General features: G+C 38.8%; 1 long non-coding RNA gene across 4 annotated transcripts in view; it reads left to right on the forward strand.

Moving 5' to 3' along the window:
• LOC110400975 overlaps window positions 1,163-18,033 on the forward strand; it is a 56,576-nt gene continuing 39,705 nt past the window's right edge. For 3 of the 4 annotated variants that reach the window (XR_002440186.1, XR_002440184.1, XR_002440185.1), the window contains exons 1-3: window positions 14,405-14,653; window positions 16,385-16,444; window positions 16,809-16,858. This is a non-coding gene — a long non-coding RNA (uncharacterized LOC110400975). Of the gene's footprint in view, window positions 1,440-14,404; window positions 14,654-16,384; window positions 16,445-16,808; window positions 16,859-18,033 lie in introns of those variants that run through there. The other variant, XR_002440188.1, reaches the window with a different exon arrangement.

Here is an 18,033-nt window from a genome sequence, read left to right on the forward strand (position 1 = left end):
TTAAAGGTGTCTGAGCTTGCTGCCAGTGTGAGTATGTGCTAATTCCTTTTGGATTTCTGTGAGGGGCTTAGCAGAGGGCAGACAACTGTGAAAAGCCATCTGTCAAAGTAGTGGGGTGCTTGGGAAAAGCAAGCTTGTGCCTGTCCTCCCAAAATGTCCCCCAGATTGCAGCACCCCAGAAAGATCCTTGTGATTGTATGCTTTTAGTGGTGGAATTGCCTTCCTTATGCTACCCAAAAAAGCATAATGAAAAGGTTAAGGATGCTATTTTGGAACCTGTCCAAAGAGGAGTTAGATGGTCAGCTCTCATTAAAAAATGGTGGGAAAATAGGTGCCAAAATCCTGGCTTTAAAATCATAAACCTACCTGCACTAAGCAAAAGTAAGAGAGAGCTGAGAAAGACAAATGCCTCTTTAGTCGACTGGAACTAGCTGACTCCATGTTAGGTTCAAAGAATAATAAATTCTCTTAATGCTTTCTCATCTTGGCCTACTCCAAAATGAGGGACAAGGATGGGGAGAAAAAAATCACCCAGCAAGTGTTACAGTTACTATGATTTTTTTTTTAATTACATTCTTCTTTCTATTGAATTCTAGTTCATTTTTAAAGGAAAAAATTAAAAAACACTGATGAAAGATACTTCTGGATAAAGGAACTGCCAGACTTTGTGTCTCCAGCCATTTTTGATATATCCAGAATTCAAAAGAAATGATTATCATCAGTGAGTTCAAAAATATACCAAAACTGAAGGAGATTATTAGCGATGGCTCCTAGGTAACTACAATAGGTTTCATGCAAAGAAAATAATATATCTTAAATCTTAATGATTTCTGATATCTCTGATCTTCTAAACAATCATACATTGAAAAGTTATAGAACTTCTAAAGAAGTCCTAGGACAACATTTATATTGACCTGTATAAGGTAGCATTCTTGGAGTGAGCATGAGGTGATCAGGTAGTCTCTAAAAATTCAAACTTGCAGAAATCCAACTAAATGCTGCTGTTTACCAGTGTTAATAAGAGTTTATCCATGATAGGGATGTGTCTGATAATCTGATTCATTTGTTTTAGTGATTGCCCATGATGTCCCAAGATAATTATATGGTTTTCAGTTTCAGTTGTATACATTAGTATTATCACAGTTAAAGATTATCAGGGCTCCCAGCGTGTAAATGGGGACACTTATTCTTCGAGTTTCATAGTTAACACTACAATAAGCCTGTCCAGATTCTCCTTCCAAAAAGAATCCCAAGTGTGTTTGAAAAATAACACTGTCATGCAGCTTTGTGTTGCCTGTAGCATTCCTTGCTGCAGCGTAAGCCTCCTGACTCTGATTTGTTTACACGACAGAAAGAAATCACCAGATAAGGAATCTCATGTCCTCTGTTTGGCACATCTTCAGGTTGTTGCACGTCAATATCATGGATTTGAACTAAAGGTAAGCCTGATGACTTTTCTTTAGTTTGCTGATATTCTTGGTGGTCTTGGGGTTATCCACATTTGAACTTAATATAGGATGACTGTTTGGTTTCTTTTGCTTCATTTCTTATTTGTTGCAAATCTCTCTATAGTGGGACGTCTACTGCTGCACTAGCAGTGGTAGCCAGTATTTTACAACTTAGGCTCTGCCAAAGACTGTCCAATACCATTTCTAACATTAAATGCAAAAGTGGGAGATATGGAGAAACAGTTTGGGATTGCATATTTTCGAATTTAGATCAGAACATAGAGTAAATTACTGAATCCTCACCGTTCTGGGAGTTTCTCAGAAAAGACTTTTCACAGAACTATAAATAAGTCTGAATGCTTCCTACTGTGATGATGATACGCAACACTCCACAGGTTTGACTAGGTCTGACACAGCAGCTGAAGACTGTTAAGTTGTTACTGAAGAGAAGCACGGAGGATATTAATGTGTGTGCAAGTTATGGATTTTGTTCAGTCTTTATAGCTTACCATTTTTATTGTCGTATTTTTTGTGAGCGGTAAACACTTAAAATTTCAAGAGGGTTCAAGTCCAATAGAGTTTCCAGTGCCACGGAAAGTTAAAATGAGCCATTTTCCTTTAGCTTCTTTACTGAAACACTTCCACTTACTTATTTTAGAAGGACCACACATTCCCCCAGACAATTTCTTGGCTTTCCTGTACTTGTCAATGCCATATACTAGTGGCGGTGATTTTTCTCCAGCCTATTGTGGTTACAGTATTTCTTCTATAGAAACTGTCAGAGACCACAGGCTAATTTTACTAAGTCAGTAGATGGGAATTACATGGCATTGACTCTTGGGCTCTCTCCGTCTGTTTCAGATTATAACTATTGACCTAGAGGTGAAAGGCTCTATATCCCATTACCAATTCCCTGAGTCATACAGTTCCTTATAACAGCACTTTAAACAGATGATGCGGAATGCTAGTTTTCAACAGCATCTCTACTAATAGCACTTGCTCAAATTTGTTGGCAAAAATACTTTCCAGGCTATTTTTTTCTTATGTTTAGCTGCACTCATGAACTCCTGGTGGTATCTTGAAGTCCTTATGCATCTCAACTTCTCACTGAAGACAAATATCTTGAAAAAGAGTTATAGGCAAGAAGGTCTGGGTTTGCTTTAAAATTGCGGTGTACGATTATTCACAGTAAAACACTAGATAGAGTAAAAGCCTTGAATTCAGGAAATCCTCTGGTATCATAGTTTTCTATTTTGAACAACAGTATAGTTCTTTTCATTTGTGATCCACTCTTAGCACACTTTCTCATTACCACTGTCTTAAAAGTTACAAATTTTTGCATTTCCATCCCATTGTTTAGTTTGTGTGCAACTATAAAGAACTGAGATAAAAAGGAGAGTTAAGGAGGGTAACCCTTCTCTCTACTGAATGCAGATGGAAATCTGTGCTATGACCAACTGTTATGTATGTTGGTTGGTAGCTATTTTTTTTTTTTTGATTGCACAATTACTTCGAGCAAAGCTATTGGCTCCTATCTCCTATGTATTATCCTCTGACCAGTTTTTGGTTACCTCATATAGCACAAATTTAGCAGCTAGGCATCTCAAAAATTCTTACTAATTTCCTATATTTATACATAAGCAATACATAATTAGATCCTTTGAAGACAGTCAAAATACTGTGCTTTGCTATGGAAGAACTTGTTTTCTTGCTTCAATATAATTTGATCCCTATGGTCTGATTTATTTTTTTCTCACTTATTCTAAAATACTTCCACTTAAATCAAAGGGGCTTTATCATCAAAAAGTTAACATCAAATAATTCTATTTAGAACATATAGGCAAAATTTACTTGCATAAATCCCAGATAACCTTTTGTAGAAGTATTCTTATATGCAAAATACATTTTAATAAGTATATAACTTAAAGAAGCCAAATTCTGTTCTATGTTGAACTTTGATAAGAATTATATTCTGGAAAGCAAACTGGCTCCTGACACGCTTCAGCTGTTAAACTGCTTTCCTGTACTTCAAAGCAGTGTGTGTATTTTAGATACAAAAATTATAAGTTACTATCATTTCTCAGGCCTCTGTTATTTCCCATGCTGTCGTGTGGCTGTAGACATCTGTTATTTTTCATTGTTTTTCTTACTTGTGTGGTGATAAAATTGTCATGAATTGGCAATGCCACAAAGAAATAGCTTTCCGATATTATCCTTAATATATTTGGCTAACAATGAATTACACATTCTATTACAAGTAATTTGAAGCATCTTAGGAGAATATTTTAAGATATATAAGACGTAAGCAAGTTTCTGTTGAGCTATGTGTTTAGCCTATTTATGCTCAATAGCAAGAAACAAAGCACTGGTAACAAGTAAAAAATAAATCACACACAATTAGAAAGAACACTGTTAAGTATGAAAATGCAACCAGGAAAATGTGATCTAATTTTCTCAGTGCTTTTTGAACTTGCAAGATGTGTCTGACTGTTTTCTTTCTTCTCTGATGCTGTACGTGTGGGAATGAAAACACAATCTACTTTTTGCTATCGTGTTATATATTACTACAAAACAAATGAGTATTAGATGAACAGATGTGTACTGAAGTGGGTTAAGTTTTATTTTGTATACCAGTGTGAAAATTACATAAATGAGAAAAAGTCAAGATTTGAAGAACTGATAAGATGCAGATACTGTAACAGAGGTGGTAGCAAAAAGGTTAAGTAATGAGGAAACAACGAAATAGGAAAAGGCAGGTTGTAAGAAGTAAGCATTAAAAAGAAGCCTAAAGAAAGGCAGAATATGGCACTGTGAATCAGCAAATTCAGAGCAACATTACTAGTAGTCATAGAATCATAGAACCATGAAGTTCTATGGGTTGGAAGGGATCCTTGCGGTCCCCCAAGGATCATCAAGTTCCAGCCCCCCTGCCACAGGCAGGGCCAGGTAATACTCATGGATATAAAATCCTGAATGTAAGAAAGAAGTCTTATATGTCTACCACTATACTGAAATATAGCAAAAAAAAAATAAGGGAAAAATAAAAAAAAAAGTATTTTTAGACAGCTTTTGGTTGTAAATGAGAACCAGAGAATATTTATACTGTTCATTGCACATCAGCATAAGAAACAGAAGACTTAAGTTTGTTTTCTCCTCCTGTCCTTCTAGACACTGTCAAGCGTGTGAGTAGAAGACTTAAAATATCTAGAAAACATACTTTGAAAACTCAGTTGAGAATGGTGAGGGTGCAAAGTGAAATGCCTTTTGCTGAAGGAGAAATTACAAAGATAAGAAATTAGTAATTTGAATTTTTCATAGGTTTCATTGCCGTTTACTCATGTTAACTGGAAAGTGGAGCAGATTGGAAAGAAACAGGTAGATTAAATGCAGCTAAGACTTCTGCATTCCCATCTGTTTTAATGTATCTAAAACACAAAGGGCCACCTGTTAATAAGAAGTGACACGTCTTGTTTAAGAATGCAATTAGTCTTTTTTTAGTTAATCATCTTAATTAGTTTTGAAATCTTTAATCATACAGGAAAAAAAGAAAAAGATCAAAACAGTTTTACAAATGAAAGTAACAAAAATAGGATGAGTAATCAAATGAGCTCAGGATAAAATCATGAAAACTGCCGGATAAACAAAATTGTGGTTAAAAAATAATTTAAAAAAAGCAGTCAACACAACTAAACAAAACATATGAGGAAAAGGAAGAGGGAGAAAAACAGTAAAAATTATCTCCCCTCCATCTCAGTATCTTTCTTGCCTCAAAAATCACATAGTATAAACACAGACTAAGAAAAAGAAAACAAAACAAGCTCTGTTTACCATATTTAAGTGTTGTGCTTAATTGCACAGACCTTCATAGAGGCTTCAGCTGGTTCTTTTTAGGCTACTTGTTTGACTTCTTCAGTTACTTTGATATAAAAAAAATTATATAGCTATGTATTCATATAAAAAAATTATCTACCAAATTGAGAAATGAGTTCTGCCATTAGAGGCAATAGAAAGTATGCTTCTAGGTTTTCTTGAGACTTTGTCGATTTTTGTTTACTTTTGTTGATTTAGCTGTAAATGCATCCATGGGATCTGTATGAAACAAAACAAGAACGTTGCGGTTCTGTGACTACTTTCTCTGAAGAGCAGAGCTCTCAAATGCTTTTTGGGCTGCCAGTGTAAGTGCAGCTCTGTGGTAGGTACAGGACTGGGTTTATCTGTCAGTACTTCTTTCAGATTGCTTCTCTTGGCCCTCACCACCAAGCTCACCCAGTATCCATCCTGAGCCACCCATCAGTCAGAGACAGATGATTTGCAAAATGTCCACCTCAAAAGGGAGTGGTGCAGGCAGCTCGCCAGGTTGTCCCTATCCTCCCACAAAAGTGAGACGCCTGCAGATGAGATACATTTGCATCTTCACTGCCTTCACAGAAGGCAGCCACAGCTCCAGTCCTATGAAGACAGCCTTGGAAGAGCAGTGTGTGACTCACTGCTGCAGGCTTTTCATTAGCATCAATATGTAATATGCTGTGTGCATTTTCTTAGGAAATGCTGCTTCATGCAGCAGAGCAGTGCTGACTTTTTGCACTTTGGCTTGCTACAGATGTGTTCCCATAATAGAGTTCAAGGTGTGTCTGCTCATGTATAGGTTCCATTTTACAATGCTTTTGTGCAATCCAGTTTTGTTACGAAAGAGAGCAAACAGGTAGTCTGTAAGATGTTGCTGGAGTGTCGGGAATGATAGAAAGATTGGCTTTTGTTCTTTTCACATGAAACAGACTTTTGGAATAAAGATGAGGAAGAATGAGTTTTAATTAAAATCCTCTCAGCTTATCTTCTCACTCAAGGGGACGTGATTTTTCAACCATTAAAAGCAACTGGAGCATTGCAGACCTTTTTCTGGAAGGAAAAGCAGGTCCTAATAGAGCTAGGTTTATACTGTGCAATTTGGAAATATGCAAATGTGCTACATTTGCTTTGCCTGTGTCACAGTACTGTGCACAAGATGCAATTTCTCCACCCTGACACGCTTTCAGAAGAGGGCTGCACACAGTGGCCAGAGTCGGGGGTGTGTGCACTGTTGACTTTGCCAAAAACAGCCCGGATAACAGGGCATATTGCTCACAGACTGGCAGCTTTTTACAGTTTGCTAATAAATCAATAAACTGATTTGGTCTGAACTATGTGAGTAAAGCCCTTTTTTTTCCCCTCTCCTGTGATGCTGCTGATCAGAAAGATCAGACAATTGTGAGTGAATGGAAAATGAAAAGACAGAGCTGCAGAGAACATTTTGCTCTTCTACAGCATTTGGCTGTGATGTTTCTCAGGGACATTATAGTTCCTCCATGTGTTTTTTCTGTAAATAGTATATGGCTTGTACTGATGTTGCTGTTTCTTTGCCTTGCAATTATAAGAAAAGTATATTTTAAGGTCTATAGCAGACAAAAAGCTAACTTGTTTTCCTTCTGTATAGTACTTAGTATGCAATAGAAGAAAAGAGGGCAAAGAGAGGTAAAGAACCACACAATTCTAACCTTTACTTCAGTTACTAAAGAATTAAAAAAAAAGAAAATGAGTAGGTGTTTGAAAAACCCTGTCATACAAGACTTCCACTTTGCTTGGAAAGCAAGAATATTGAAGTGAATCCATAATCGCTGGTTTCTTTGAGAAACAGTAACACTGACCTTCCTCTAATCCTTTTGACCTACTGTCGTAAGGCTGCTTATAAACAGAAATAGAAACCACATGCTGTCAGTCAGAGCATCCCTAATTTCTCACCCTGAGTAAAACAAAGCTATATCCTTTGTGAAAGAGCTCATAGTTTTTCTCCTTGTAGCTGCAAAGGAGCATGGTGAGAAGCAACAGTGGAAAATCACAGGTGGAAAAAAGCTATGGAAACATCTCTTAGGTCTGAAAAATACCCATTCAAAAGATAAAAGTATGATTTGGGATTTTTGTTTGTTTTGTGGGTGCATATCCTCTTACAAACAGCTTCTTACTTACCTATAAGTAGATAATTTCCCCAGCAGGTAATTCCTGAAGGAGTCATTCACAAAATACAAAAGAATTGGTCATATTCATGGTGAATGTTGGTTACAGCCAACATTGTTCTCCTTGCCCTTCAGTGTGCCAGAGAGGCTGCTGGTGGCCAGCATGGGGTGATGCATGCCTGCACTAGAGATGGAGGAGCAGAGTAGTTTTGGTGTGGGGGGGGACCAAGCTCACCACACGTTCATCCCAACCCATCCTGTGATGATTCACTGAGCAGTTTCAGTGCATGGGAACTAATTAAAAGGAAAATAACCTATTCCAGGCCTGTGCAGGAGAGGAGGAGGGCATATGTGTCCAGAGCAGCAGCTCTTGTTCAGCCAGCTCTGAGCCATGTACACAATGGGGTTGTTTGCTCACGGGACCAGACCAACCGTAGGCCAAACCCCAACACTGCCTGTAGCACAGATGTGTGCACCTTAGAACACTTTCAACAAAATAATCTTTGCCTTTTATCCTGGTTTACTTGATGATGCATATATAGGATCCAAAGATAATTGTAATTTGTAGAACTGGGTATCCTCAGAAACAACTTGTAGATATGTAGGTAAATATAATTGTAAAAAGTTGAATTAATTGAACAGAAAGACAGTTTTTAGAGCAGTCGTGACTGCTTTAGATGTATTGAAGGGTATTATCTAAGTGAAAACAAAATCAGAATTCAAGTTGCATGTACTTATAAATACTCAATTAGAAGGGCTGATGTGCCCCAAACCTCCACCAGATAATCTGATTCCTGCCAACAAAAAAAATAACAGAAGTTTGTGACTATTGCTTTTTGAAAGTTAATATGTGCATCTCATCTGTTTCTTAGTGTTTTATTCCTTCTGCGAGCCACAACTGCCCCTGTACTTTGAGTCCTCATTGTGACATTTATGCTAAGGAAGTTTTGAATATGTAAAAGAATGGATTGTATACACACCTCAGGACTCGACTTGGTATTAATAGTCTGTAGCAGGGTTGGAGGCTGCACTGAATCAGTGTTATTGATCCTATAGGGCTCGGGTGTTTTTTTGTATGATTTTGTATCTTCTTGTTAGCGATTCCTGCTAAGATATTGACTGGTATGCTATATATCAAGTAGTTGGCTGACAAATTGCCTTCACAGATATCAAAGCAAATCAGGCGATAGATTTATATTCCAACGACAAGTCAGGACCAATTGCTCTAGGGGACAAAACAGAACTTACAGAGCCTTAGTCCAGAGCAGCACAGGGATGATGATAAACCTTTTGTTTCCCTGAGGTTCCTCATTTGCCCCCAGTTTCCTCCTATGTAGTAAGTAAATGTGCTTGGATTCTTCAGTATTTCTTACTGGCACAATACTTGTGTTTAGAAACAGTAATGAAAATTAGATTTGGCTGATTTTTTTTTAAGCTAATTAAAGTTAAGTTAATTGAGGTGCAGACTCATTATCATCAAGTCTGCGTGCAGTGGTCCTACTGGAGACTCAGGCCTATGTATGCAGTACCTCAAACTGAGAACCTACTGCTCAGCACTTCACCTGCTCGCATGTGAGCCCTTCCAACTTCATGCAACTATTCCATTGGATCAGAGGCTGACTGTAAACCATTCGCCTCATGTTAATGGTCTAGATTCACTGTCTTGCTCTAAATATTGTGTGTGTGTTTGTACCACATGGAAGGCTGTCACTAAGACCAAAGCACCCACTGCTACTAAGAAATGACCTTAGGAAATTCTTTTGGCAGATTCTAGTTTGCGTATTCTGACAAAAGACCTTTAATATAGACAAATTCCATATTAAATCACAAATGGATGTGATTTTTTTTTAACTGAAAATGTAATTACAACATCTGTATTTGTTTTCTTCTTCGGGTTATGCTTTAAATTTGTGAAATGTCATCAGTTTGAGGAACAAAACTCTACCAAGGTCATTTTATTTGCTGCATAAACTTACATTTGTTCACTTACATTAAGAGGACCCTGCAGTGCACAGTGGTACCTCGAGATGACAATTATTCTGATTTGGAATTTTGTGTACAATAATTAAACAGTCAGGCACCAGCAGACGTGTGTTGCCCTGAGATAACATGCTCCTTGGAAGTATCATGAGGCAGAAGGTGAAATTAGTGCCTCCAATGACCTGGGAAAAGCATTATCTTGCTGCTGCACAGGCTTGAGGGTGTATTGTTACTGTATACCAACTATTAGTGTTATTAGTTTCATTGTGATTGATTGCACCATGTAAAACATATGTTTAAAACATGTTCACTGTTGTGCATCATGCAGTAATGATGTCTGACACTGAAGGACCGATAGACATATCAGATGTGGTTTGATAGGTGCATGCTTTTTTTTTTTCTCCTCTCCACTGGGATCTCCAAGACTGGCACAAGTTATCTTGAAAAGCCCTTTAACATCAGAGTCCCACAGCTTCAGCAAAACCAATATCCATATTCATGATAGAAAGCTCTCATGTAATCGACTGAGCATTCACCACTGTTAGGTATTATTACTATACAACACTGTATTATGAACTCATGCATGCAGAAGCGTCTTCATGATGTTTACCTTTAGCCTGCAGTTATGTTTCCCCCTCACTGTGCCTGCTGCTGCCCCTTGTCTCATTGTCCAGGTACTGATGGAAGCCCTTTCAGGCCCAGCCCACCCTGCGCAGCCTGGCAGTACCCAGGACATTGTCTGGTTGATGTGGCCATAGCAGTCAAAAGCCTTTGTGCTGCTTGCTCCTTTCTCAAAGCCCTACAGTGAGAGGCAGCATCAGGCAGAGGAGAAGGTCTATCTTTAATCTGAGCTACTCAGGAAATCAAAGGAGGCAGATTAAAACAAGAGTGGTGACTGATTCCTGCAGGAGACCGCTTTCCTGTTCCTTTTGATATAATGAACAGGATAATCAAAGCAAGCTTAGAAACCTCCTGTGCCTTTTCTCCGAGGATTTTTGTGATGTCAGTTCACAAAGAATTACAGTTATTGAACACAAATGTGATAATGATTTAAAAATAGTTTCTTTTTCTTTTTTTTTTTTTTTTTTACCTTAGCATAATTTACACTTAGCTGTTCTGGCAAGTTACGTGTCTTATGAGTCATCAGGATTGTGGTTAAACATGTTAAACTATGCTACAGCTGCAACTGCTTCATTCTGTGCATCTTGGTGTCTTTTCAATAGACATAGAATGGCTTGGGTTGGAAGGGGCCTTAAAGCGCACCCAGTTTCAACCCCCAGCTGTGGGCAGGGCTGCCCCCGGCCAGATCAGGCTGCCCAGGGCCCCATCCCACCTGGCCTTGAAAGCCTCCAGGGATGGGGCATCTGCAGCTTCTCTGGGCAGCCTGAAACTAGTCTTCCTGAAACTAGTCACAGTGCCTATGCAAAGGCTTAATTCCAAAGAGATGGTGGAGTGTTGCTTTTTAAGTTCACATCCCATAATGAAGCAAAATTATATTTTGTGATAAGAGAGAAGAGCATACGACAGAATGCAGATGCTATTGAAAGAGGTATCAAGTTTGCCTGGGCTGTAAGGCAGCAACCTACTGAGTCACAGTGATTGCTCCTTCCTCTCAGAGATGCCGTGCTGTTTTTTTGTCAAGGATTTCCAGAAGAGAGTGAGCAGCTACCCCCTTCCTGTCCTTGTGCTGTGGCCATGTGTGTATGCAGTTGGTAAAGATGAGATGGGTTGTCCCTCGGTTTCTCTAGCTCCATGTCAAGGTCTCCCTTTGTGTGCCCTCCTCCACATGCAGCTGGGGGTGGCCCACAAGCCACCTCCTGGTACATTTCCTGCAATATCCCCTGGGAGTTCAACAGAAGTGTTTCCTGAGATGGCACTAATGCTGTGACCCCAGGTCCCCCTGCCAGCTCTCATTGGAGCTGGTACAACATGAAAGCCCAAGTAGTGCTTTAGTGCAAAGGGGATCATTACGTCCTTTACTGGCAATACCTGTCATATAAGTAAAATGTGCTACTCTAATGTGCTTTAGACACAGTGGTGATTTTTTTTCCTTTTCCTTCTTACAGTGAGGTTAAGGTGGCAGTGCAGGATCTCAGCTAATTCTGTGCTGGCTTTTTTTTGCACTTCAGTTGAATCCACATGGGATAGTGATATTCAGCTCTGCATTACTGCTATTTCTCACTTTAATGACCCTGGTAAATCTTTAATGATTGCCATCACTGTCAGAAGGGTACAAAGGGCCCTCGTCTTGTCTTGATGCAACCTCAGAAAATATGCTCACAGATGTCAATTAAAATAATGGCATTGGTGGTAGGTCACTTGTACTTTTACGGGTACCTACTTCTTCTTGCAAAAAGCAACATAAAATTTCCACTCATAATAACTACGTTCACTAAAAAAAGTAAATGTAGATGACTTAGGTTTTGTTTTGATTAAGCAGGGTAGCACATTCCAGACAAAATGAATTGGGACAGACACTGATCATTTCAGTAAGTCATAGTACCTAAGATATAAGCTGTTGTTTTAAATTAGGTATTCTGAAGTGTGAAATTTTCATTCTGTAATACTTGCTTGAAAGTCTCTGTTGGAGAAATTCATTTAACATTAGAACCAGGATTTTTCCACCACTTAAACATTGTTTCATCATGAGTGATTTCTCTATCACAGCATGGCCTTTAAGACATAATTCTCTCAAATTATGGGGTACGTTAGCAGCCCTGTAAGCCAGGAAGTGGGTATACAGATCTTCTGTTTTCATTAATAGCAGTTGCATGCCTAATTCACTGAGCAGCATAGAGAAAATGTGGCCCCGATGGGTCAACATCAGTGCATTCAATGAGGTCCTCACCCTTTAAAAATGCCATTAGTGGGAGTAATAGCTGGCTGTGGGCACTAGTGCTCACACCAGCTGCAGCAAACTGGCTCTCTGGAGAGCAAAAGTCTGACAGAGAGGTGCTCAAGCTCATTTGGGGAAAGTCCCATTCATTATTTACTGCTAGCTATCCATCTGGGGTCTCAGTAAGGCTGAAAACCTTTTGGAGGGCTAGACCTTCAACCTAAAATTAGACTCACCTAGGTGAATTGAGGATTATACGAGGTAGGATATGAGTCAAATCTACCCCCTTTCTGCTTCCTCCCACTTGTTCTGTATCACCAGCCTATCTGAATACTTTGGTAGACCATGACCCATTGCCTTGTACCTGCATCCCTCTCAGAACTAGATTTTCATGCTAAGCCAATCTAGGTCTTGAGCAGTGTGTATGTGTGTATATATGAAGAGTAAGTAGGTGGGTGGGAACTTGTTCAGCAGTATTCCATCAGCAGGTGCCCTATACAGGTTCTCATGCCTAGTTCAGTCACAAGGCTGAAGAGTCTGTTGGCAGGTTGGGCTGTGGGCTCCAGTCAAAGACTGAGAAGTATTGCATGATCAAGCCTACGGCAAAGACCGAGTGACATTTCTGCCTAGAGGTGGTGGAGTGTGAGATCAGGTTAGTCCATTTTCTGAGTCAAAATTGGAATCAGATTTTTTTCTTATCATAGTGTGTCTATATTAAAATCTAATGTCTATATTAAAATCTAACTTCTTGTAGAAGAAGTAATAAGCTATCCACAGAAAATTATTTCCACAGAAATTTTAAGATACTATGGCTATAAATATGATCGCTCTTGTTCTGCATTTCAATACAAAGAAAACTTGAGAATGTTTTTGTAGTATGTAACAGTATTTCAACCCATGCAAGAACCTGAATGTGAGAGTAAGGAAGGATGGATGACCTACAAAAACACTGCATAATCTTAATTCATTTAAAATAAATAATTAAAATTTTCAACCATTGATATTGGTAACTACATATTATTTTATCCATAAAGCATAAATTCATGGCAGATTTTTATTACATTTATGCATTTGCCTAACTTTGTAGTCTCTTTTGATTTTGTGGGGATTTTTTTAAGTAATTATTTTCCACTTCTAAGTCATTTGATCTATGTTTTCCTTTAGACTTCTGCCTCTTTGTATAGATTACTAGAAAGGAGGTCAATTACAATTTTGTCTCTGATGTGGGTATTTCCTTAGTGAAGATTGTACAAAGACATCTCCTTCTTAAGGTTCCTTTCCAAACAGGACTTCACATGCAAAATAAAAATAAAAAATAAAAATAACCACCCCAATCTGAACAGTTCAAGACTTTATTTCAGCTTTCCTCAGTTCATGCTTGATGCAGTAATGTCAACAGCAAACACTTCACATTCTTCACTACTAGATAGACTCGAGTAGTGCCAAGTTTACTAATTCTCTATTTGTGAATTTTACATACGCCTCTCTAAAAAACACAGTAAGCTCTTCAAAAATGAAGGATATTACAAAATTCAGTTATAATTTTAGGATACAAAATTCCTTGGATAAATATGCTTTTTTTTGTTTGTTTTGATGTAGGATTTCCCGTCTGCTTTTTTTTGAAGTTTAACATAGATCATTGAAGTAATATTGAGAGAATATATATATATTAAAAACATATTTTAATATAAACTGCATAATATAGCCTTAGTTAAAATTTTTGCTTAAAGTATTTTAAGCCTCATTGTCAGATCTGAATTATAGAAAGACTGTTCACCCTACACTTACAGCACTTACTTTGATTGCTGACTGAGTTTTGCAAGAATTTATGAGTAACAGTATTAATTAGTTTCGGTTATATGTTTTATTAGATATGATATTTCAGCAGTATAATTCTTGAAATTTGAAAAATGAACATTAACCTACTTGGAGTTTATCCTAAAGTCAAAGCTATAGATTTTTCTCTTTTTTATAGGTATATTTTTTATTTTAAGTGTCACAATTTGTATCCCTTTCCATTCTACACTGTAATATTTTCTTCATATTATTTTTCCTTCAAACCCTTGCAGAGAGATCTTGACAAATTAGAAGGCAGTCATGAACCCCATGAAGTTTAACAGGCGCAAGTGCTGAGTTCTGTACCTGGGATGGGACAGCTGTGGTATATGTACAGACTGCAGGATGAGAAGCTGGAGAGAAGCCCTGTGGAGAGTGATATGGGGTTCTGGCTGTCAGCAAGTAGAATGTGAGCCAGCAGTGTGCCTGGTAGCTGTAAGGGCCAGCCATACCCTGGGGTGCATCAGGCCCAGCACTGCCACTGGGCACTGGGAGGGGTTGTCCTGCTCTGCTCTGTGTTGTACCGCCTCACCTCCTGCACTGAGTGCGGCTGCGGGTGCCACAATGTAAGGAGGACAAAAAACTGTTAGAGAGTGTCAAAGGGAAGGCAATGAAGATGGTGAAGGGTTCAGTCTGGAGGGCAGGATGTATGAGGACTGGCTGAGGTCCCATGGTTTGTTCAGCGCAGAGCAGAGGAGGCTGAGGGAAGGCCTCATGGCGGCCTGCAGCCCCTCACAAGAGGAGCGGAGGGCAGCGCTGAGCTCTGCTCTCTGGTGATAGTGACAGGGCCCGAGGGAATGGCATGAAACTGCGTCAGGGGAGGGGCAGCTGGGGGTTAGGGAGAGGTTCTGCACCAGAGGTGAGGGTGGTGGGGTCCTGGAACAGGCTGCACAGGGCAATGGACACAGCCCCAAGCTGCCAGTGTTAAAGGAACATTTGTACAACACTTTCAGACATAGGGTTCAGATTTTGGGTGGTGGTGTGTGGAGCCAGGAGGTGGACTTGATGATCCCTGTGGATCCCTTCCAACTTGGGATGTCCTGTTGTGTTCTGAGATAGCATCCAACTGTGCTCATTACTTGGGAAGAGAGGAGTACACAACTCCATATTCCCCAGTTGACTTAAGAATAAAAACTAGATAAGAATATATATTCTTAAATAAAACTTGGCAATCCCTTGTAGTAACTAAACGTTGCTTGACGTGATGTTACACAGTGATTTCAGAGACGATTCCTCTTTGCGTTTAAAGTTGTTGACTACTCTGCATATCCAGAGCCATTTGACATAGTCTTCTAACTTAGAAAGGACAATCTTACTGCTAATCTGTTTTCAAGCAACTTGCAGCTGTATCAGCTAGGCTGAATGCAAAACAAAACACTTGCTCTTCACAGCCTTTCAATAGTGATGGGAGTTAAGCTGCACTTGCATTTTGTGGGAACAGGAATTGACATGCTTCCCAGAAAAGGTCACCTTTTTTTCAAAATATCTGAATGCAAATCTGATTGAAAACAACAATATGCTAAATGACTACTGGGGTGAGAGAGAGAATGCTTTAATATAAAATAGATTAAAGAGGAATGAAGTGGCATTTGCAAGCTGAAGATTAAATCCTAGACTCCCAGCTGCCTGGTTAGCCCAAAAATACCTCAGACCCGGGGGCCTCTGTGTACCTTGAGGTAGGACCTGGATTCCTTGGCTTCTGACAAGCAGCGATCTCCCCGGGTATCCTCTCGTTTTCATGCTTCTTCTGTAAGTTATACTTGCTTATGTAGCAACAGGACAAGGGGAAATGGTTTGAAACTGGAAGAGGGTAGATTTAGACTAGATATTAGGAAGGCATTCTTTACTGTGAGGGTGGTGAGACACTGGAACTGGTTGCTCAGTGAGATTCTGGATGTCCCCTCTCTGGAAGCATTCAAAGCCAGGCTGGATGGGACTTTGGGCAACCTGGTCTAGAGGCTGGTGTCCCTGCCTATAGCAGGGAACTAGATGATCTTAAAGGTCCCTTCCAACCCAAACAAGTCTATGATTCTGTGTGTTTTAGTAGTATAATTAGGAAGTCTGGGCATTTATAGAAACATTTGGGTTTATATCATTGAATTCTGAATTTGCTAATATGATGTGATTCTCTCTTTGTAATTTTTGTTTTTTTTGGAGAAGGTGTGCCTGAATAGTTAACTGTGTGTGTAATAAGAAAAGGAAAAGAAGAGCAAAGAAGTTGAGACAACTGACAGATTTGTGCATGTTAGCAAATGTTCACACAAATACTGACTAATTTATTATTTCTTCTCTGACAGCCATCAGAAGTTTTTGTTCCCAGAAGTTTCTTGAAGACATACATAACTCATAAAGCAAAGGTAAGCCTTTATATACAGGCTGCTCGCTCAAATGTTTACATCTTTTTTCTTTCAAAAAACACATCATGTTGGACTTTGTAGTAGATTTGAAATATGTATTTCATATCTTTGTCTACGTCTCTGTATGTACTATTCATGCTGTAGAACTCATAGGTAAGAAGTGAATGAGAACATTTCATCATTTATTCTTGTCTTTCTAAAATAGATTTTCAGTTGAATGTTTGAAAGACATCTAATTACAGGTATTTTATGCTGTAATTCACACATTAAATAAAAAATGCCACCAGAAGAAACAATATTACTCTACTTTCTCTTCTGTTCCAACAAAGTGCTTATGACATTGTGCATTGTTTTTTTTTTTCAGTCTTGCTATGGTCTACCTACAAAACTCCCAAACCTGGAGCCTTCAAACAGGTCTGTTGATAGTAAAGATTTTTTTTTTCCCTTCTGACACAGTTTTCCATGAACTTCAGCCAGAACAGTTCTGCTATTGCAAATTGCCATATGGAGGTTGATTATAGTGTATGAACAAACACTTTTTTTCAGATTAGCATTTGGGAAGGCAATGGCAAAAATTCAATATATATACCAGTCCTTGGATATTTATTGCAAATGTCTAATAATGAAGCTTGATTTTTATGTGCAGTTTCCAGAAATAAATGAGAATATTTACACTATTTATACAAGCAGATTTTCAAGGATTTTCAAGCTGTCAGTTAAAAAAAGACAGAAGGAAGTCACAAGTTTGAGATCTGCTGGGGTTGTAACTTGTGAAACTCTGATTTTTGAAGAGATCAACTGTAAGGGACTTTCTCCATAGCACACTCTTTTTCCAGGGGCAGCCCACAGATTTTTACGTACACTTTTTACCTTTGCTGTCAAAGGTGGCAAGGACAACAGTGAAAGCCTTCATATCTTCCAATATTTCTCTTTCTTTTAGATAATACCTGAGGCTGTAAACTAAGAGAGGGCAGTGAAGTGTGATTTTTGTGTGATTGTGCATAAAGCTGGCACAGTGGCATCCTTTCTGAACTAAAACTCTGCTGTTTTAAAGTGCCTGTGTTCATGGGAGACCAAACCAAACCAATCGATCCCTTCTTATCCTGTGTCATGGTCTTAGAGAGGTAAACATTTGTCATAACTGCCATTTTGTTAACTACAGGTACACTGATTCCTCTTGTAGTCTTAATAATCTTGGGGGAGAAAATTACTGTCTTATACATGATTATGTGACACTTCCACCTTCAGCACACGCACCTTTTATTTTTGGGTCTGGAACTGGAGATTTGCTAATTGTTTGGTCTTTATGAATATGCAAGAAGCCTTTTCTTTCCTTATCATCACCTTTCCAGCAACCCATACCAAATGAGCATAGACCTCAGGCGTGCATTTTGCATGAAAGCAACGCTAATAGTATTCAGTTTGTCTTGGACAATGGGGTCCTGCAGGATCATGACATTTTGCAGAGAAGATCCTCTACACAGAGCATTCCTCAGTTTGTAAGCACCATCACAAAATTATTTCAAGTGTTTGACATCTTCAGCATTAGGGGTTGAGATAATATGGATAACGATGCTTAGAAAAGTAAA

Source organism: Numida meleagris, chromosome 1 (genome assembly GCF_002078875.1).
Source record: "Numida meleagris isolate 19003 breed g44 Domestic line chromosome 1, NumMel1.0, whole genome shotgun sequence".
Taxonomy (NCBI): domain Eukaryota; kingdom Metazoa; phylum Chordata; class Aves; order Galliformes; family Numididae; genus Numida; species Numida meleagris.